This window comes from Podarcis muralis, chromosome 11 (assembly GCF_964188315.1).
Source record: "Podarcis muralis chromosome 11, rPodMur119.hap1.1, whole genome shotgun sequence".
Classification (NCBI taxonomy): Eukaryota; Metazoa; Chordata; class Lepidosauria; order Squamata; family Lacertidae; genus Podarcis; species Podarcis muralis.
The window spans coordinates 53,366,607-53,389,657 of NC_135665.1; the positions used below are offsets into that span (position 1 = coordinate 53,366,607).

General features: G+C 39.9%; 1 protein-coding gene across 26 annotated transcripts in view; it reads left to right on the forward strand.

Annotated features, from left to right (window-relative positions):
- Nucleotides 1–23,051, forward strand: part of TCF4 (transcription factor 4) — a 342,581-nt gene that overhangs the window by 54,810 nt on the left and 264,720 nt on the right. The gene's annotated exons all lie outside the window — the stretch shown is intronic.

Below are 23,051 nucleotides of genomic sequence, written 5' to 3' on the forward strand. Positions count from 1 at the left end.
CTGAAAACCCTCACAGGAACACTTGGTAGGAAAGTAGGAGAGGGTCTTCCTGGTGGTTGCTCCCAGATTTTGGAACTCGTTCCCTAGATGATTTAGACTGGCTCCCTCCATGTTGTCCTTCCACTCTGGAGAACTGGCAGCTTTATGTGAAATGGATGGTGCCCTGCTATTTTTATTGAAATTGTCTGTATGTTTTTAATATAGAAAGTTTTAATTTTAATTAATTTTAATTATTTTTTAACTGCTGTTATCTCCTCGAGTCTCTGGCAGGGAAAAAGGCAGGCTAGAAATAAATATATAATGATGCTGGTTATGGTGATGGAGGGGCAGCTGCTTCTCTCTCTCATGGCATCAGAAATTACAGTTGTTAGCTAGAGCAGCAAGGAATTATGGAGGGTGCCTAAGTGTTGCTTTCTCTCTCTGATGTGCATGCATTTTTTGCTGAGCAGCTAGTCCAAAGGCCTGGTGGATTTCCTAGGTAAAGAAGTTCCACAGCTATGGACCGCCTGCCAATTGCTTTCTGATGCTGCCCTTGATGCTGCATAGATTTGATTTCATTTATCATCTAGTAATGTTTATGCATTATATGGTTTATTCATATTGCACTGTGTGTACCCTGCTCTGGAACTGCATGGTGGAAGGCAGGTTGGAAATGCAAATAAATAAACAGGAAAAAATAAATGTAAATGTAAATAAATAGAATATATATTGTTAAGAGTTGAGAGTTCGGTACTGATAGTATGGATATAGGTGAAAAGGTAGTTGATAAGATTTATGGGACAGGGGTTCCAAACCATCTTGGCCCTGTGGACATATCTGAAAATCTAAAACTATTGGGGACGCCACAAAATACCAGTTTCACAGAAGGAAGACTGGTGTCTCCCCTGTCCCTCCCAAAAGAAGCAGCAGGCAATACATCTACATCCCACAAAATATCAAATAAAACATAGATTTTAAAAGCAGGCAACACTTTTCCATAATAGGCAACACCTAAAAAAGAAAAACAGCAAACCCCTTCATTTAAAAAGGAATAATAATAATTGGGATGAGCAGGAAGTTGTAACACATGTAGATTGGGGCTTCCAGGTGTAGCACTTCAGAGTTTATAGAATATTTGGTTCAGTTCTCCCCACAAGTCCAGAGTAGATTCATGGGTAGCATCTAATATAATTCCATGAATGGAGAATGAGAGCTGCACTCATGGAAAAGGGTCGCTCCATGAATGGATACCCCTTCTGTTCCGTGCACAGCATTTGATATCATCCAGAGAACAACACAGATTGTTTCAGATGCTCAGTGTTACCCTGAGCTCGTGTTGCTCAAGCAAAGCTTTATTTTTGTGTTCGTTTGTTAGTTTTCAGTGCTGCTTATTTGAGAAGAACAGATTATGAATACACACCAAATTTGTGACCCCTGGGCCAGCTTCTGTTCTTCAGATTTCCATCGAAATAAGCTCTCACCTTGTTAGCGATGTGTTGAATTTTTAGTAAAGGTGTTGGCTCTATATAGCTGTCAGTTGTATTAGGTACTCTTGTCAGTATCAGCTGGGTTTTCACTCAGGAGAAAGTGAAACCCGATTCACAGTTATAGCACCATGGAGCACTGTGTAGCTGCATGTGAATCTGACCTTGAAATTGAACAAGTAAGTTAGATGCTAAAATGGATGAAGTAACTCGTGTAGCGCTTTTTTATATAGGCCTGCCATGTGGACACACTGTTTGTGAAACCAAAAGGTCAACAGGAACTCTCTTTGCTAGATCTGAAAGTAAAAATGGGAATATAGGAACAGCAAAATAACTATTTCCGTGGCCAATCTGAACTACAACATACTCAGCGTACAACAAAATCCCCACCCCCTATATTTTGCAGGAAGATGTACAAGCCATAGCTAACAACAACAGGATATGAACTTGATGTATTAATCAATAGTTGTTACAAATTAAATGTAATCATGAACCATATTGTATTTATTTGTGAGTGCTATCTACCGTCACCAATGTGCTTAAAAAAACCCTGATGTAAATGTACACATATCAACAAACATAGAATTATTTCAGAACTGTACATAAAAGTGAATAAAAGTAACATTTTACTCATGGTCATTTTTTAATTCTTCTGCGCAACTGGATTTTATGTTTTGCAAACCACTTGGAAGCCATCACTAAGTGGCATAAGATTTCTCTCCTTCCCTGCTGCATCATCTGACCGTTGAATAACTTTTAGAAAGGAAGCAAAACTTTTTAAAAAACCAGCAAGTTGCATATATGGCCAGCTACACGAAACACCAGTATAAGCACCTGTGTTTCATGGTAAGAATGCAAGGTGTGAACATCACACATTGGTGTACACGCATGAAATTGATTGGGATAGTTTTTCCAGACATACATGCCCTTGTATTTATGGAGATACAGTACACACACACACACACACACACACTTGTGTGACATCCACATGAAATATTTGCTGTGGGAGTCATCAGTATAGCTTTTCTGTTTCCTGTCACCATATTTCAGGGAAGTATTCATAGTTCATAGGTAGGGCACCTTGCTTATAGAAGGTCCTGGGTTTAACCTTCAACATCTCCATAAATGTCTGGAAAATATTCCTGTTTGAAACCCCAGATAGCTGTGCCAGTCACTGTAGACAGTGATGAGCTAGCTAGAGTATCAAAAAGCTTGACAGTATAGACTGGCTTCTTATGTCCTAATGATAATGCATAGAATTGTCGTTAATGTGATAAATAAATAAGAGACCAAAGTGAGTATAATAAATTGCTAAAATAAGTGCCTATATGTGTATGTAAAGATGTTCAATCTTCCTGTCTGTCTTTTGGTTCTGATTTTCACTGTGCTGGGTTGGTAGAAGTACAATGATGGGATCGACGGAACGTTTTCAGAATTGGGCTCCTGGTGTAAATCAGCACTGCTATTCTGAATGACACCATGCTAAACAATAGAACTGATTCATCATTGGGTGACTTCACCATTTCATTAGTCATGTGTTGTAGAAACATGGTATAAAAGATCTTAAGGTCTGAGAGAAATTTGGCAGAGGGAAAAGTTAGCAGCAAGATGGACTGATTCCAATTGCCTGTATCAGAGATACTATAGGGAAAGATGAAAACTGGTTGGCAGCGTAGCAAAGAGATAATATGGAAATGAAAAGACACTTGTGGTGCTGGTTCCGTGTTTAAAAAACAAAACAATTTCAAGCCTCAGAAGCAGCTAGAAGCCGAAATGCTAAATGAAAGCAGACTAAATTTTGACCAGTGGAGGTTATTAAATGGTCAGTCATTCCTTCTGCAGCTCATAAACCATATATAAATTTGTAGACTTAAGTTCACAGAACTATATCAAGGCCAATCTATGAAATACCTATACTCTTAAAAAAACACTGAAGTTTTCCACATTGGAATGATCTGTTTCAGTCTAAATCCTGGCATTACAAAGTTTTGTGGCACCTTAAAGACAAAGAATAATTTGTCTCCTCCTTCTTCCTTGTGCTGTTGTTGTTATTCGCTTTCCTCACAAAAGTGACCCAAAGCGACTTGCAAACGCGGTATAAACACTAAAAACCAATTACGACCAACAAGAAATATGAACCTCAAAAAGAAAACGTATCTATGCAAATAAAAGGCAGGTTTTAAGAAATCTTTCCCCACTTAAGGAGACCACAGGTAGCAGAAATCCTTCAAATTAAGAGCCAAAAGCCTGGGTAGAAAGGAAAGTTTTTGAATGGCACCTAAAAATAGATAAAGATGATGTGGTGAGAGCATTCTGCAAGTGTATGATATATTTATTACTGCATATAAAATTTATTATACACTATTAATATTAATGCCATCACATCATTGAATATTAAAGACTAAGGGTGATACGCGACTAATTCCTTCTTATAGTAAAGGTAAAGGTAATGGGACCCCTGACCATTAGGTCCAGTCGTGGCCGACTCTGGGGTTGCGGCGCTCATCTCGCTTTATTGTGCGAGGAAGCCGGTGTACAGCTTCCGAGTCATTTGGCCAGCATGACTAAGCTGTTTCTGGCGAACCAGAGCAGTGCACGGAAACGCCGTTTACCTTCCCGCCGGAGCGGTACCTATTTATCTACTTGCACTTTGACGTGCTTTCAAACTGCTAGGTTGGCAGGAGAAGGGACCAAGCAACGGGAGCTCACCCCGTCGTGGGGATTCGAACTGCCGACCTTCTGATCGGCAAGTCCTAGGCTCTGTGGTTTAACCCACAGCGCCACCATTTAAATCAGCGTGTTTTCAGTGGGTCTGCTCTGGGTATGACAATTATGGGATATCGCCCGAACATCTGTTAAGTTTTCAAGATGCTTTGTCATTTTTTATTTTTTTGCTGCCAGAGACTAACAGTTATACCTCTGGAAATGGCATTATGGAGAATACGTACTTCAGCCCAATTAATATAAGGAGAATGGGATGGACCAGGGAGGAGGAGAAGAATTCTTTCTTTCTTTTTTTTAATCAGCATTATGTGACCGGCAAGTTGCAAGAGAACAATAAGTCTGTCTGTGCACTTCTGTGCATAAGGATGTGTTCTGCATGGCCAGTGGTCAGGGATGATGGGATTTGTAGTCCAGCAACATTTGGAGGGCACCATGTCTGCTACCTCTGCACTAGGGCTTCTGAGCTGGAGTCTGCAGTCAGAGGAGGGCAATGCCGTCTCCTTAATCGCCAACAGGCTGCTCTTCGGATAGTTTTTCTAGGTTAGTAGGAAGGAGCACAGGAAGTCTCTTATACTCTGTCCAGTTCCATTGCCCTGTCCAGTTCAGTACTGTCTGCACTGAGGGGCAGTGGCGCTCTAGGGATCCAGGCTTTCAGCTCCCCCAGGAAATTTCTGGGGTTGAACATTCTGCATGCAAAGCTGATGCCTTGCCACTGAGCTATGACCTTTCCCCATTGGGGGCTGGTCCTGAGAGCCGTTCCCTCTGCCAGCCTCATTCTATGGAGAAAAGGGAGCCTCAACACCAGAGTCATGGCCCTGGACAGGCAGAACGAAGAATTTCTGTAGTCACAGGACTTACAAAAACGCAATAACATTTGTAGTTCACTCCCTTTTGTTTCAGAGCCTTTAGGCAGGCTGTGTGTCTTCTGAGATTCTGCACGTGTGGAATTTTGTGCAAAATCTGGCATAAAATCACAAGAGCCAAATACGCTGCTTCCTACGAGACCTGCATACATATTTGATGCTTATTTCTCCAAACTTGGCAGAGAACATCCTTTTGTCTTCCATGTGAATATGGCCTCTTTCCAAGGGAAGGCTATAGGGATAATAAATAAGGTTGTATAGCAAAAGGCCAATGCAACCTTACCAGTAGTCACTCAGCAGTCCTACCTTTTCTCTCAACAGCCTTTTCTTTGTTCTTCTTAATTATTTCGCTTCCTACAATGCGGGGCAGTGAGCACAAGGACCACATCAGTAACCTTTCGGATTTAGAGAGAATTTGATTTCATTGCCATAGAATACTTTTTAGAAGCACAGACATGACGTGGTGCAAAGAAATCTAACGACCCTTCTGCACCCTTATTTATGGCACGTAGCTTAAAACCAAAATTTGCTTTTATACGTAAGGTTTTTGAATGAAGACAGTAGAAAAGCCAGGTCAGAATCTTTGTGGGTATTTGCTCGTGATTGTGGGTTAAGCTGCCTATTAACTTCAAGTTGCAGGCTGTGAATGAAGCAGTCTCTGGAATATTTGGATTTAAGTTGATTTACTATCGCCTCGGCCAGCGGGACTAAAGTAGTTTAAATGTACATACGTAAGTTTAATGGTTTGTGGATTGTCCTGCCAGAACGCCCAAAAATGTCAGCCTCAGCATAATTCAAAGCCCATCTGTTCACTTCTGCTTTCGCTTGAATAGGTAATGTAAAGGCAAAGGAGGTTCTTTTATGTTTAAACACTTTGGGTGAGCCTTTTATATTGAAAGGTGATATATAACATTTCTAAGTAAAACAAATACAGACCGGCTTTGTGGTATGTTTATATATTTATTTTCCTAGAAGACCTGAATAGCGTTTTCAAGATTCTGGCCCGAGTTATTATTATACCTTACTGTAGAGTTTAAAGATTTGTTGCTACTTGCTGGGCATTATAATGATGTAACTAAGACCCCTCTTTTAGCTGCATAGGCGCAGCAGTTGCTCAGTGGCAGTTGGAGAATGTTTCAGCACATGTGATTTGCTGCAGTGACATAGTAACTTCATAGGTGATACCTGCCCGTGGGGAGGTGAATTTTCTATGTGGTTGATAACTACGTCATCCCAGCAACCCATGTTGGCAGTCATTAGATATTCTCAGACTGCCATTGGCCCACCAAGTTCCTGCAAACATTATTAAAATTAAGTTAATTATAAATTAGCCAACGCATTATTGATACTGTGTAACCTTCCCTTAAAAAACCCAACATCCCTGGAACATGCTTGACATCTGTTTTCTGCATAAGGCATGCAGCAGGCCTGAATATGGAGGCAGGGGGACTCACCTTGGGCCAAAACGTATCTTGAATCTCTATTATTATGCATGGAATAAAAAGCAAATCATTATGATGACTGCAACACATTTCACACATTTGAAGCACAAAGGCAATCGAAATAATATGGCTAGTGTGATTGCATGAGAAGATCTGAATCTTGGACATAGCAATGATAAGATACTAAATCTATTTAATCTGTTCAAATCTATTTAATATTCAGTCAAGATGTTACTTTAGCAAAATAAAAATTGACCTATCTGCTTGCTGAATAATGACTATAAACTATTTACATTGATATTGTTGGAAAGACTAAAAAAGATCCTACAGGATGTTAATCAATGTGGATTCTTGCCTAAAAGACAGTTAAGAGACAATGTTAGAAATGCGTTAGACCTTTTGGAATATTTGAATCTTCATAATGAAAAGCAAGCTGCCCTGATTTTCCTGGATGCAGAAAAGGCCTTTGACAACCTGAATTGGTAGTTTTGTTTAAAGAATTGCACGGAACTGGAAACAATTTTATTAAATGGGTAAATTCAATTTATACATCGCAGACAGTGCAGATAGTGGTTAATGGAGATTTGAGTAAACCCTGTGATATATGGAAGGGGGAAAAGCAACCAAAAATATGGCTTTATAGTAGAAATTGCATTGTTCAGTGGTGTCCTTTTTCCAGTATAGTAACCCTTAAGCCTATCTAACTTTGAGATCATATGAAGTATCATTTCTGTCCTCTTAGTGGTCTAATTCTTTTGATAACTTGCTTTTGCAATGACCATCAATGTGCAAGAGGAAGAAGCATGTTACTCAAGTGTCTTTTCATAGCTTCTCCATCAATATAAAGGACCAATGGCTTTTGGTCCTTCTTTCCAACAGAGAATTTTGCATTTTATTTGCAAACTCTTGTTTGAATCTCTGTAAGTATGTCACATCTTCTCAAAGCAGTGCTCTTCAAGTTAATTGTTCATCTTATAAAATAGTCACGTATAATTACAGTAGGCCCAATGAAGGCAAAGTTGAGTAGTTATAAGCCTCATTGATTTGAATGAACATGTGCTCAAACCTTTGACACTAAAAGCAATGGACTTTAGAAGTACTTAAATTATGTTCATTTTGTGGGGACTAGCTTGTGGGTTTCCTGGACACATGTGACTGACCATAGTAGAAAGGAAGCTACTGAGATAGATGGACTCTGGTTTTGATCCAGCAGGACTCTACATAGGTTTATATGTGTCATTTCCTCTTTAGTCTAACTTACATGTAAAGTAGAAATGTCATTATTATTCCTATCCATAAAATGGAGACTTGGTTTTCTGAGGCTCATAGCAGAGTTAAGAATTGAACCCATAGTTGCACTCCTGTGCACGTTTACATTGGGAGCTATTGCCAATGAAATGAAAATCTAAGAGCACAATCTGACATGGTTTCCCCTCCTCCCTTGTCATGGGACAATTTCTGCCATAATTGCTTTGACAGATATCTGTGAAAATGCTTTGAGGGAGTATTGCTGATGAGGGAACATCATGCCAACAATCTTAAGTTTCTATTCCTGGGATCACTGCCATGTAGTTCCATTGCTGGCACCATTTCACAATGTTTTTGCATATGAATTCATCCTGGGAATCATGGCAGGAACCATCCCAAGATGGGGGGAGGAACTCATGAATGGACCCTGCATTCACTTCAGTGCACTACAGTGGCTTCCTCTGTTACAAAAAAATGCTTGTAACTATGCTGCCTCATGCCATTCATGATGCTTTATTTTTTTTAAAAAAAATGAAATATACAGAAACAATAAAATAACTTCATAACTGATCTTACCTCCAATGTAAATTGGCCTGTGCAAATTAAGTTTATTTGCAGTGGTTTCCCCCCCAGAAAATTTTCCAATTCAACATTTCCTGGAAAACCCACTGTTTTCTTGGAGACATTTCAGCTGCTGAATCAAAATTGTAATATATATAGTTCAGCAAAGTGAGTCCTTTTGTTTAAGCAGAATACAAGGTATTGTTAGTTTAACAAGATAGCTCTTTTGATCATTGAGATATAGGAATGAAATTCTATACACATGCTCAGGACACAATTCTACTTTTCAACTTCAATACCAGCTTGACTCCCACAGGGGTTCCGAATTGGAGATAAGTCAGTTGTAGGGGACAATTAATGCTATCTCACCTCAAGTGTAGTGGCTAAACCTAAGAGATTTGGCTGGTATGCTGTATAAATTGTGAGCAGACTCTACAACATAATCCTCTGCAACAGATGTTTATTGACTAATGCACACAGTTTCCTTGCCAACAAAGTCAAAGCAAAAAAGATTGAGAACTTTTGCTCTGTTCCATAGGAAATGGACAAAGGTAGCAGTGGAATGTTACAAGGTCTCTACTTGTCCAAAACATCCTGGATGCAATCAATGCGCTCATATTTTGTTCCATTTTAATAATATGATTTGCTTCTTCCCATCGAACTTTGAATAGTTAATGTGGTCCTACTGATTCCCCATTATCATTTGTGCAGATGTCTTAGGTCAGTTGTTCTTTGAACTGATGCTAAATTGGGATAAAGGCTTGGAAAGGTGGTACTGCTCTACAAGCATAGCATCAACTCTATATGCCTGCAAGTTACTCATTCAGCATTTTGAGCTGACAAATGGGTAGGGAAAATATCTACAAAAAAGGTAAAAAGAAAGGAGAAGAAGAATTGGCTTGTTCAAGCATCAACAAGATATTATTAGTCCCAAAGACTGACGACAGTTTGACAGCCTGATGCGTAAAGGAAGGAAGTTTACAAACATCGCACAGAGAGCCATGTTGAGCAGTTGAAGGAAATGAGGCACATCCTGCTGCTATTGTGCTTGAAGCAGCGGGACTCCCAAGGGACCACACCAGCCCATCTTGAGACCTCAGTCTGGCAATGAGTTACTTGACTCATATTTTATTTGGGTTGTTTTTGTTACTCGTCGCTTATTGTTCCAATTGAGTTGTAGCCTATAAATAAACTGCTTGGGTTCCCCCAGCACATAAGCGCACCATGGCAAATGATTGATAGATAGTTGACAGATATATGGGAGGCACTATCTACTGTTCAAGTAGCTACTTTTCCAGACTTAACAATCCCAATTTTACAGGCATCACATTTGCCTGTTCTAGAGTAGTTCTGTGGAAGTTTCTCGGAATGGGATACCTGAGCACTTGGAACATGTGAGTGTGATGTAGGATGTTCAGTCGGTCATGGACAATGACCACTGTAGAAGCAGAGATTGAATTCAGGGGACCTAAGTACTGGATGGATGGATAGATGGATGGATGGATGGATGGATAATTCAAGATATGCTGGTGGATTCCCATCCTCACAAAGAAGAAAAGTGAGGTGAGAAGCAGGTTGGAGTACTGAGTAGGATTGGATTGTAATTTTGAAACCTTGCATCTCAGTTGGAGTATTTTCTACAAATACAGTACATTTGACAAGTTGGGTTTTAAATCCTTACAGACGTCTTAACCCCTGTAATCTTAAAGACAAAAACTTCTCAATTTCCTGGTTTCATTTCATTTCATTTTGTTTCATATATCTATGAATTTTCAGATCATAATAAATATCAAGTATTTCAGGAAAGCAAGTGTCCACTGTTCTTTGCTACATGTAGACATGCCATTCATCCATCCCAATACGTGAGAACTTATTCTTCCACAAAGGCTATCAGGTGATAACTCTTCCTTAGCATTACAGTGATTTAAGAATCAATGTAGTAAGAGTAGCATTTCCGGGAAAAATTAGATATCTAAAAGACCAAAGGTTCATTGATGACTGGGGGAAATTTGTGGAGTATCTGGAAAATATAAGTGAAGGTCAGATAACGCTAGTTGGGTTCAAAAAAGCTCTGTGAAAAAGTAGGAATATTGTCTAAAGAGAAAAGGAAGAAAGGAGATAATAATGTCAATATAAAGCAGGATTTGCGTAAATTTTCTAAATAAGGGCACGGATGATTTGTGGAGAAGCTGAAGGAAGTCCTAAAGAAAGAAATTTGTGATAACAAGATGTAAATCTTTTTATTTTTGTTTGTTATGGTGTAAAATCAATAAAAATTATGTTTGAAAAAAAAAAGAGTAGCATTTCCTCTTTTAACAAAAGGAGTATGAAAAACAGGAGAGTAGTTCCTAAAAGAAATTAAACACACACGCTATCCTGTGTATGTTTAGTAGGTAGCCCCACTGAATACAACAGAGCTTACTCACAGGATTGCAGCCTTTGCTTTTTCCTTCTTTTGTAGCTAAGTGGGAGATTTTTTTATTTTAATATAGCTTTGGACACTCTTTGGCCAAGGTCAGCAAGAACATGGATTGCTTAATTAATTTGCTATTTCAAAAATACTTCTCCCCAAAACCCAACAGTGTGCCTGACTTGAACTTTATTTGGACACAAGCAATGTGCTTCCTGTTCTTTTTGTTGTGCTCACAATTCTTCTAAGACAGCTTTATAGTCAGGCTTAGCCCTTTTCCATCATAGGTTAATACTGATTGTGCTTTTAGATAGGTCTTTGGTATTCTAGAGCTCTGATTAAATATATATCTGTCAAAGACTTGACCATTGTGAAATCAGCAGAGCCCAATGTGATCAGTTTTCAGAGAAATAATTCCAGTGTTTTGCACAGCTGCTGAGTCATAAAGCCTTTAATTTGCCTGCCTACATACCTGGGCTGAGCATCTCAGCATCACTCAGTCTTGTAACTTACTTGAGACTCATCTTCCCACAGCTGCCAAGTATGCAGCTGTGCTTCTGTGTGCACACCTTTCCAAAATACCACTCATTGAATCCTTACTCGCAGAGCATAACAAGCTGCTGCTTTGTCACTCACTAAGGCCTCTAATATGGTCTACCTGCCCCCCTCCTTTCATGTGATATAGCTGCTAACATACGTTGTCTGTTGACTGGTGCATGAATATATCAGTTCTCCTGTCATTCACACCCTGATTTTCCTGAGCAGCAGGAACGCATGTATAAAGAGGACCCCAGGATGTTAAAGTGCTTTCTGCAATTGCAGAAAAATGCTTCTTCCCAAGCAGAGCATAAGCTTGCTGTTTGTGCAGATATTGGGGGAGGAACTGTAATATAAATTTTGCTGTAATATAAACTATGATGTAAAATTACACCTGCCCTTTCATTGTATATATTTGTTTTTCAAGATTGTCAGTTTAATATTCCAGAAATAAGTGTTACTGTACAAATAGTGGATCCTATCACACACAACACCAATCCTTGATTGGGATGATGAGCATGAGACCTATGCTTGCATTCTTACTCCTCCATTCCTGTGCTTTGCTTGATTGGCCCTTGTTTGCAACAAACCACAGTGTACAGTTCCATCTGAACTGGCAAACAATAGTTTGTATTTGGTTGTCCAAACCAAGATTTCAAAGCATGGTTCAAAGCTGGTTTTCAATTCAAGTTTGAAGGGCAACTAAATATCATAATTTTCTGTCTGTAGTAGGAAACAATGGCATAATGCAAACTATAAAATAACTAGAGTATATGAGGGCAGGCTGGAGAGTGTGACCATAAGATACATTTTTATCATGCCAGTGCTTGGTTTTGGTGCTACATGTGAACTGACCTTTATTATCTGAAAGATGAATGTGAAAGGAGGGGGGGCACTTTTTATTTCAGACCCTTTCTAAGTTCTGTGTGGCTGTGATATTCTGGGATAATGGACAGTCCTGAAATAAGTAGCATACTTAAATGGGACAGCTGTTGTGCTTTAGATGACAATTCTCATATATATATATATATATATATATCCATCCAATATTGTTTTATTTCTCTTTTTCCATTTTATATAACAGATGGCTGTTTTGCTTCTTCCTATTTCTTTAGCATAATGTAAACTAAGAGTAGATTCCTTAGACCATAACATCATGTATCATGTCATTCCCTACTTAGGGAAGAATAAAATATGTATGAACCTTCCTGGTTGCTTTAAAACACATGTCTCTTCTGATGAAAAAAATGGGGACACAACCTGATGAATTTATTCTGCATCAAGTTGTTGTGGCTACCAGAGAGGGCTTTTCTATTTATGTAGAGAATCAGAACTGGTGGACATTGATGTTTAGTAGGAACCCTTTCTCGGTACCATTTACCTTCTTACGTCCTTTCTTTGGCTCAGTGAGAGCAATCAGAAAACTAGAGGGACAGTCACCCGCCATGGACTGAGCCACTAGCTATATCGAAGATGGAAGCAACATCAACATATACATCTGATACTCTTCAGAATATTACTGTTGCTAAGCCTTGCCACTGCAGGAAATGTATCATGGTCCCTAGCTGTCTTGCATGGGACTTGTTGCTAAGGAAAAGGTCAAGACCAGGAAACTTTTAGAACTTCACAACTGTGTGAACTTCACATCCTGTGCTTCAGGATGTGTGCTGTCTCGTACGCACACACACACACACACACACACAGAGAGAGAGAGAGAGAGAGAGAGAGAGAGTCCTTTTCTTGATAGAGAGAGAGAGCTAGGTCACTGCTGACTCTATAACATACTTGTTTCATACAACCAAAACTGAACCAGGGTGAAGTAAAAACAGACTAATACAGTATGTCTTTTTTTTCTTCTTCAAAAGCTCATCATGTAAGAGTACTTCAACCTTGTGGAATGTAAATGCTGTAAAGACATGATCCCTAGATTATATTCCTTATTCCAGTCAAGTAGTTTAAAACTGTGACCTTGTATGTGGCTTTTGTCATCTCCAAGTGTAAAGATGCAGACAGTAACAGTGGATTTATGGCCCCAAGCCTGAATTGCTTTGCCAGCAAGTTCGTGTTTATGCTGGTGTGGAAGGATTGGTGAGCCAGTTTGATATTGCATTCCCTGGTGTGTGTTTTTTATGACAAACCGGATGGATTAACTGGGGATCAGTTTAAGGAACGCAAAGGATTTTCAGAGGCAAACCTCAACATGTTTCCCATGCAAAACAAATTAGTGCTCATTTGTTACATGAAGAAGGTGAAAACAAAGGAAAAGTATCTTCAAAGCAAAGATGTTACCTGACAAAGGAAGGCCTGTCTCTCAGCACTTAACAATCTGTTGTCAATCTTTTGTTTGTACAATTTAACAGCCATTTCGCAAGTCTTGTCTGTCCATGTCTTTTGCGGCTTAAATTAAGTCGAAGATAGCCTAGAAACTACAGGTAGTGCAGAATATGCAACAGCCAGATTGTTGAGTGGTGTCATCAAGTGGGATCCATAAAGATTTGCACTGGCTGCCTATTTGCTACAGATGTTGATGTAAAGTGCTGGTGTTGGTCGTCAACAACAACAATTTTATGCTGCTCATTTGATTGGGTTGCCCCAGCTACTCTGGAGAGCTTCCAACAGAATATAAAAACTTAAAAACCTCCCTGTACAGGGCTGCCTTCAGGTGTCTTCTAAAAGTCAGATATTTATTTATTTCCTTAGCACCTGATGGGAGGGCATTCCACAGGGCAGGTGCCACCATCCAGAAGGCTCTCTGCCTGGTTCCCTGTAACTTCACTTCTTGCAGTGAGGGAACTGCCAGAAGACCCTCAGAGCTGGATCTGAACGATAGGGGTGGACATGCTCCTTCAGCTATACAGAGATGAAGCAATTTATTAAGCCCTACCTGGCTTGGGGCCCATATACTTAGACTGTGTCTCCCGCAGCATATTGGTCCATGCTTTAAGATCTATAGGTGAGATCCTGGTTGTATTTCCACCTGCGGCTGCAGTTCGTGGTGTGGCAAGTGTGAAACAAGGCTATTCTACAGGCACCTTAGATGTGGAATTCCATCCCCCAGACATAGATCTTTCCTCCACACCAACTGCTTTTAGACTTTTAAGCTTAGGCACCACTTTTTCTTCAGACCTGTAGAGATGGCTGATCAGAAGAGTCACATTTTTGCTGCTGGAATTCTGTTTTATAATGCTGTTGGTTTTATGATTGTTCTACATCTACAGTATATTGCGTTGATGTGTTCTGACACACTACCTTTTTTTTTTGTTTGTTGCCTTGGTCCAGTTTGCTGTCTGGGTTTTAATTTGTAATTAGTTAATTCCACAACAGCTCGGTTGCTAGAAAAGGTGCAGGCAGTAATATTTCAGTGCGTAAACAGAATGTCAGAGAATCTCTTCTGGAGACAGTGAGGGCAATATATATGTGGACTTGCTAGAACAAAAGCATATTGTATTCTAACATGCCCTTGGATAAATCTCCATTCTTCAGATGATTGAAATAATTCTGAAAGAATAATTTTAGAACATGAAATAGCTTGAGCATCAGAAATTTACATAAGCACCAACAATTCCTTGGATAGCAATGTTCAAATACTCTTTTTATGACCTCAGCCCCTCTCTGTTGAAATGTATTGCATGCAAGAAAACACAAAAGTTGAAGACGTTTTTGTTTAAGCATGCTTTTCCTGAAGTGTCACCCCGTCATTGTGTGGGATACTGATAGTAGTGGTTTTTATTGCCTTTAGTGTACCGAGTTTGTAATCTTTTGTATTTTATCTCTTTTTTTTTGTATACCACTTTGGTAATTAGTTGTGGAGTGGTTTATAAACCTGCAAAGAAACTTGGGCTGCCATGGTACAAACAAACAACCCCCTTCAGTTTTTCTAAGAGACAGTTTTTCTAAGCAAACAAGAAAAGAAAGAAAGAAAGAAAGAAAGAGAAAAGAAAATCTAAAAGGGATCTCAAGTAGCTGGGCTCAAATCAGCCTTTGTTGCCCCACCAGGAGCTACAGCGATGCCATCTGCACCACCAAGGGGAGCCTTTTGCAGAGAAGCCTCAGTGCAGGGGGCCATAGCAAATGATACAATATCGCCGCCCTGGTCCTTTAAAATGGGTAGGGAATCTCTGACCTCTGGGCCAAATCTGGCCCACAAGGTTGTTTCCCCTAAATTGTCATGTGATACCAGGTATGGGGCAGGTAGAGATGTGGCTGGTTCAGCTGCATGGCTGAATTCCCCATGGGTGACACTATTGCACAGCCAAGCCATTGATGGGTGATGCCTTAAAGCCTCTTGGATCAGCTGCATGACCGAGTTTCCCATGCCTCCAATAGTTGGATAGTTGGTTGTCCTTGTAAAAAAACTGCAGACATTCTGAACAGTAAAATGAACTATATGCTGTGGTCACGTTATAGTTTATACTGTGAAAGGAAATTCTGCCTCTTCCATAAAGTGTCCGTTAGGTAACCATGTAAGCATTTATTCTCTAGTCATGAATTATCCTCAAAAGTTTAACAAGTGAAAATCCTTCAACTTGGGATAGAATGAAACCCAGTTATGTGGACCACTGGACACTTAGTTTTCCAGTATGTAAAAAAACCCTTTTTGGTTGAGTTGGATATTTTAAACAAACGTTAAAAAGCAAATAACTATGGTTTCTGCTTTTGTTTAACTGAAGAAGTACTTCTGGCAAAAAGCCTGCTAATGTTATCTGAATGTTTGGATATGAGAGTAAATATACCATTGATAGGGAATCTGTAGCCTTCCTAATGTTGTTGGACACCAAACTCCCCCATCAGCCTCATCAAGCATGGCAAATGGTCAGGGATGATAGTCCTACAACACTTGGAGGGCCACACATTCCCTATCCCTGACATAAACACTCAAAGAGATTGGGGGGTGGGCGGGAATAGGAACAGGCCACCCATTTCTCCCAACATTGGCAATTTCTCCCATGCCACTGTTTTGTAACACTGTGTGTTATTTTTTGTGTGTTAAAGAAATAACAAATCCAGTTCCATTTTATTTTACTACTTGATCAATCAGTTCATGCAGGAAATCTCTCTCTAGGTTGCACTGGTCTTGCATACGATCCACAAATTCCTTTTTTCCCTCCTCTGTTGAAATAAGATGCAGCTGACATTAGTCTCTTTGCGTTTTTATGATACGGGGATATGGTGGTATCAAAGCAGTCAGGATGAAAGTACAAAAGCTTCCTGTTTCCAGCTGTTTTCCTCTGCAAAGATTCCCCCCCCCCTTCTTCCAAAGATGATGCTTCCTTTCAAGGGGTTTTTTAATCTGCAAACTGTTTCCTCAGTTTATTTCACTACAGTAAAATGTTTTCCCTTCAGGTCATATCTGTCTCTTTTAAAAATCAACCTGCCCTTTTCAGATTTTTTGTTGCTGTTGCCACTCAGAAGAACAAACCTGCTTTTATAAAGAATGCTTATTGAAGTACAAAGACCAATAAATGTTTTGCCAATGGGACCCACACATAGTGATTTTTTTATATATAAAATTGGTGGGGCATAATATATAATTGTAGTGTGGAGATTTTATTGTATTTTGTCTTTTTACTTGTCAGCTTCTCTGAGAGCCATGACCGAAGTATTAAACAAGTGTATCCTTGCAACAAAATGTTGCAGTCTGAAGCGCTTCTGTTCATATCTCCAGCCACTCCATTCTACCCCTTCCCTCAATTTCTTTTATTTTGTGATTATTAGCTTTTGAGCCAGCAGTGAGATAGGTGCTGCACAAGGTGTTTTTATGGTGTTTAGTGTGCATGCATGCACATGAGTTCATTCATGGATCCTGCTGCTTTCCCTGCACAACCTTGCAGATATTTCGGTTTATATCATATGCCAGTTGAAGTGCCTCATACTTGTTTAAGGAGATGGTTTGGGTATCAGGCTTTGTTAAAACAACTAAGCACTTCAGCAGAAGTCTTCTTCTCTTCTTTGGCGATCACTCGTAGCTGAGTAAGATTGTCTTCCATAGACACGTTTTTTTTTTATGACTGCTGGGTGGTGACCCCACCGGGCGCGGTAATCCACTCAGGGGGAAAGGGAGGCGGACTATGTTTAAGGCACCATTTCTAGCCCTTCCCCCTTTTCAGGTAGAGCACACTGGATCCTAAAAAGGGCTGCTCAGTCATGGATACAGCTGCCATGCTGCTCAACTGCCTCATTCCTTGAGTCAGAACGACTGAATCTGTATCCACTGCCCATGCGCCAGTTCATGACTAGGGGCTTCCAGATTTCATGATCCTGCCCCCGTTATCATTTGCTGATCGCCATTGGACTTTTGGGGTTTGGGTTTGGGATGGTTTTTTGAAGACGCCTGTGCGTGATAGTTACAGGTAGGTAGCCGTGTTGGTCTGCTGTATCTGAAGAAGTGTGCCTGCACACGAAAGCTCATACCAATAAGTAACTTAGTTGGTCTCTAAGGTGCTACTGGAAGAAATTTATTTTTATTTTTATTTTTTGTTTTGTTTTGCCTGTGCGTGAATTTGTTTTATGTGTGTAGATCAGTGCACGCTGACCAACGCACAGTCTTCGCAGTAAGGCTCTGTTCCGATGGCATGAGTAGTTACGACGACCGGTAGATTCAGCAGAGGTATCATGAGTGTGATTTGTCTTGTAGAAGTAGTTAGATAAATGTTTGTAAACACTTCGGAGTCTCGGTGCTCAAAATGGTTTTCTACCTGGAATTGCTACGGAGGAACATGTTGCAGTTGCCAACATGGCATTGTTTTGCATTTACGGAACATGTAAATTTAGTCTAGTTCTGGCTGCTCCAATGGGAAGCAGCTTTCTGGGCTCTGGGAGTACAGCTCCTATCACCCCTCACCACTGGCCATGTCAGCAGGTTTCCTAAATATCTGGAGGACATCACATTAGTTACCCATGTTCTAAGGTCTTTCACAGCTTTATTACAAAAGAAATGTATGTTACACACAAGTAGATTCGTATTTCAGTATCTTTGATTTTAGTGTGAAAAAAATAGTTGTCATTTCAAGAGGAAGTCCAATTGGTGTGTCCATTTATTTGATTAAGTAGTTCGAGCAATTTACTCATATTTTCTGTTTGCAGAACCTTTAACAGCCAGCGTTGCATGGTAGGATGAAAATACTTTTTCTAGTAATGAGCCAAAGTAGTTTTAACTGCAAACTATGTAGTTTACTAACAAACTGCAAATCATTGGGGTGCCCCTAAAAGGACAATATTATTAGCTCTCCATCTATATCTTGCTTACATATTTCTAGAAACTTTGCTTATTCAGATGGTGTCACCAAACATGGCATAAATCTTAATTATTATTTTTTCCAGTAGTTACTCTGTATGTTTGGAGAAAACCCTTCAAACTGAGTTCTCTGAAAAAACAGCATATAGTGAAATGTCTGTTTCTGTCATGTATTGACTCCAGCTCATTGTCCCCTGTGAACCTCTCCTATGTCTATTGACCATGAAGTTCCCTGATGATTTAATATAAAAGTTTTAATTTAATTTAAGATTACCCTGCCTTTCCTTCAAGAGCCTCAAGGTAGCATATGTCTACTAGGGTACCTATATCAGATTTCAATTAATTTTAGGCATTTGCCACTGTTTGCTTGCTTACTTGTTTATTATTAACTCAAAATAATAATAACAGATAGAACTGTTTTAAAATTATTTTACATATGCAGTTGTTTTAACTGTTTCACATATGTTTTATTATATAGCAAATTGCTTACAGGAAGCAATTAGTAAGTGAAATAAATACACAAACAAATAATACCTAAAGACATAAATAATACCTGGTTCTCTCCCTTTTCATTCTATTCTTACAAGAACGTTATGAAGCAGATTGGGCTGAGAGACAGTGACTGGCCCAAGGTCAGCAAGTGATGTTCCTGACTGAGTGGGGATTTGAACCATGATCTCCCAGAACATAGTCTAACACACTAAGAGCTACACCACATGGCTCCAATACCAGGATGAGAAAACAAGGCAGAAGTCCTTACCAAAGAACAATTAGAAACCCAGAGACATGCCAGAGCTCAGGTGGTCCTTGTTGCTCAAGGAGCCAATGGCCAGTTTAGGTGTGTTAAGCCAGACAAGAGTAGCAGTGTTCTGTATAGAGAAGCTGTAGGGGAGTCTACCATATGTGGCTGGGACCACATATGTGCAGTTCACCAGAGAGTGAGTAAGTCAGCACTGTTTGACATAAGGTCGTTAATTTCATCTCCAAGACAAGTGCTGCAACCTTAAGCACATCTACTCAGAAGCAAGTCTTACTGGGGCTTACTCCCAGGTAAATGGATTTAAGCTTGCAGCTAGGGTTGGGCAATGTATAGTCCAAAACCAGTTTGAAGTCCATATAGAAGTTACATAATTTTTGACCTGGCAATATATTGCAAATCATGATGTGTGTGCGTCTGTGCGTGCGCTATGCAAAAATCACATTGCAGGAAAAATCGTGAAGCCATGCAATGCCTCTACATAGCTCCATCCTTATTTCTGACATTGTGATATACCAGTAGATTGCAATGTTTAGCTGGTGATATATCACGATGTTGAAAACCAGATATCACCCAGCCCTACTTGCAGCCTTAGTTAACTAGTATGCCCTATGTCTTCTTTTCCCTATAACCTACTAATGCTGGTAGGGCCATAAACAAGAATGGGAATGTTTTTTTTAATAGTTGCTATACCGGCAAGCCATGATAGCTTTAAATAAGACCATCTTCTCAGATCAAGTTTAATGTTAAGAGATTACTGTAATTTACATTTATGAACTCTTGCAGTTTAGCCAGCAATTTCCCATGTATAGCTGTTATATTTTAACTTTAATTGGTCCATAACCACAATTTGTTCCAATGGTGAGAACATATAGTGGGATTATTTTGGATAATCCCACCTGAAGCACTTTAAAGATGCTGGTCATTGAGCATGGGAGCCTTCTGCTTAAATAGCATGTATTGTGCCTTTGTGCTATATAGTTGCACTTTTGTTTTAGTGGTAATCTGTGCCAGCTAGCCATCAAATTAAGCAGACACTTTATGTTCCTTTCTCTAAAAGTTTTAGGTGAATGCAATCTTCAGGTGAGTGATATGCCATTGGAAAAGCTCTGCTCTGGCATATTATCATCACATAGTCAAGTTGCTGGTATACTTTCTTCCAAACCTCTGGTTAACCTCTGTAGTCTTCAATATTGCTGTTTACAGCAAAAAGAAAGCATTATTTTGCAATCTTGCCTCTCCTTTCCCGCTTCTGAAATAGTAGAGTTGGTAATGATGAGCTTTAAATCACTACTCAGTGCTTTAAATAATAATACTTCAAAGACCACCTCTCTCCATATGAACCAACCTTGCATCTTGTGATCATCACTACCTGAGACCCCTCTTTGTGTGCCCCCTCCACAGCAGGTCTGGGGCGGCGGCAATATGAGAACAGGCCTTATCTGTGGTGGCTTCCCATTTGAGGAATGCTCTTCCCAGGGGGACTCGCCTGGCACTTTCATTATACACCTTTAGGTGCCAGGCAAAAACATTTCTCTTATCCAAGGCATTTCGCTAATTAAACAATTTATAACCTTTTAAACCGTTGGGGGGTGCCATTTTGGTTTTTTATGGTGGTGTGCATTTTTGTGCATTTCTATTGTCAACTGCCCTGTGATCCTTGGATGAAGGGTGGTAAAGATATTAAATAATAATAATAAATAATAACTGGCCAGCCTCGTGCCCTTCAGATCTTTTAGACCACAACTCCCACCAGCCCCAGCCAGCACTGTTGGCCCAGAAGATCGGGAGTGCACCAGGTTGATGAAGACCACTTTAAAAGTATCATAGCTTAGTATGGCTGTAAAATTTGAAGTTATTTTAAAAACAATTATGAGGCTCTTAAAGATTGCCATGAGGTAGCTGGAGTAACAGCTGTACATGGCCCAGCCAATTGCAGTACAATTCTAGATGTATTTTTGTGTGTGTATCATGATGAAATCAGCAGCATATGGGTGAGCACCACCTCATTTGCTTTGTGCTTTAAAGCAGTTTTTAAGCATATGCTTTGGATGGAAATGGTGTCCCAAATGTCGAGATGCGTTGAAGGATCTGGGGATGTTTCTGGATGACTGTCTTGTGTTTATTGCTTATTGGTTTCATTGTGGGTGAAGGTCTGCTGTGGTTTGTAAACATGTTTCTGGAGATCTATAAAAATACCACAATTACCATATTCAGAAAAGCAACAGTTGTCACACTTGAACGGCTTAGTAAGTAGCAAGAGGGCCATAAACAGGATGTACTTGTGAAGAGTTCCAGTGCCCTGGTCTTTTCAATGCCTGGCTGCCTCATTTTGGAAATGATTTTTCAATCTAAAGATGCACTGTTGTAAACTTTTTAAGGATTTCAAAAACTAGGCATAAGTAGCACCATTACCTTCAACAACATCCAGGCTGATTGGATTGCAAAGGAACTCCTGTTGTGTTGTATTACAGGGTGCCATGAAAAATTGTGGGTGCACTTCAGCTTCACTAAAAGCTACGAGAATTTATCCTTTGAACTCAATGGGAGGTGGATTGTACCTATCATTTGGGTATTTGTGAAAGAGTTGACTTATTATCCCACATCATAGCAGATTTGGTGTTTACTGAGTTGACATGTTATATTGAACCCTGTGTAATGCAGAAGTAAGCAACACATATTGAAATATTGGAAATAAGGCAGGGATAATTTTTGCCTCTTCTCTCTGTCTCTTTCCACTCTGAAATTCTCAATTAATTTCCTTTGTAACCTTTCTTTCAGGACATGTCTAATACTTCTAATCCCCTTTCTCTCATTGATGGTCTTAAACATTTATTTCACTCTGATCCTTACTCAAAGGCAAGTCCCTAGACAGTACATTCCTATGCACATTTACTCAGAAGTATGTCTCACAATGTTTGGCGGTCCTTGCTCTGAAGCAAACTACAAAGAATTGCATCGTCAAGGAAGAGCCTAATCTCCCCACCCCTTGGTTCCATCCAGATGTTTTGGACTGAAGTTCCCAGTGTGGTCAATGGTCAGGGCTGATAGTTTTGTGGTTCAAAACTTCTGGGAGGCATTAACATTGCCCATTGCATAAAGGGGAGCTTTAGAAGAGGTGAGCAGTACCTACCGATTTCAATGCAGGTTGCTTACACAATAGAACTTGTTTTCCCTTTAACTTTTAAACATTTGTTTCTCTCAACTTCTTCCTTCTTTGAACATTGATAAGCTCTTCATATTTAAGGAACATAAGAAGAGCCTGCTGGATCAGGCCAGTGGCCCATCCAGTCCATCATCCTGCTCTCACATTGGCTAGCCATATGCCTGTGGGAAACCAGCAGGTAGAACAGGAGCACAAGAGCATGTTCCGTTTGTAGTAAGCAGTGCCACCTCGGTCTGTTGGAGAGAATCTACCTGTAGGCAGAAACTCTCCATACCATTAATGTAAGAGATGGCAAGTCATGTCCATAGCATATTTCTACCATCCGCAAAGGATGCCCCCTTACCTCTTTGGCTGACAGGAAAAAACAAGAGGAGGTTGTCCTCCTTCACCTCTCTTGTCCCAACTAGCTTGTTACCCCACCATGTATGTGATGGAACTAAGGGATGCCAAGTAGAACTGCTCTCCCCTAATGGTTGGAACATCTCCCTACCTGGCTGCCTTGTTGAATATGCAGATATAAAAAGAGTAAAGTTTTCATTGTCATAGAATCATAGAGCTGGAATAGACCACAAGGGCCATCGAGTCCAACCCCCTGCCAAGCAGGAAACACCATCAGAGCACTCCTGACATATGGTTGTCAAGCCTC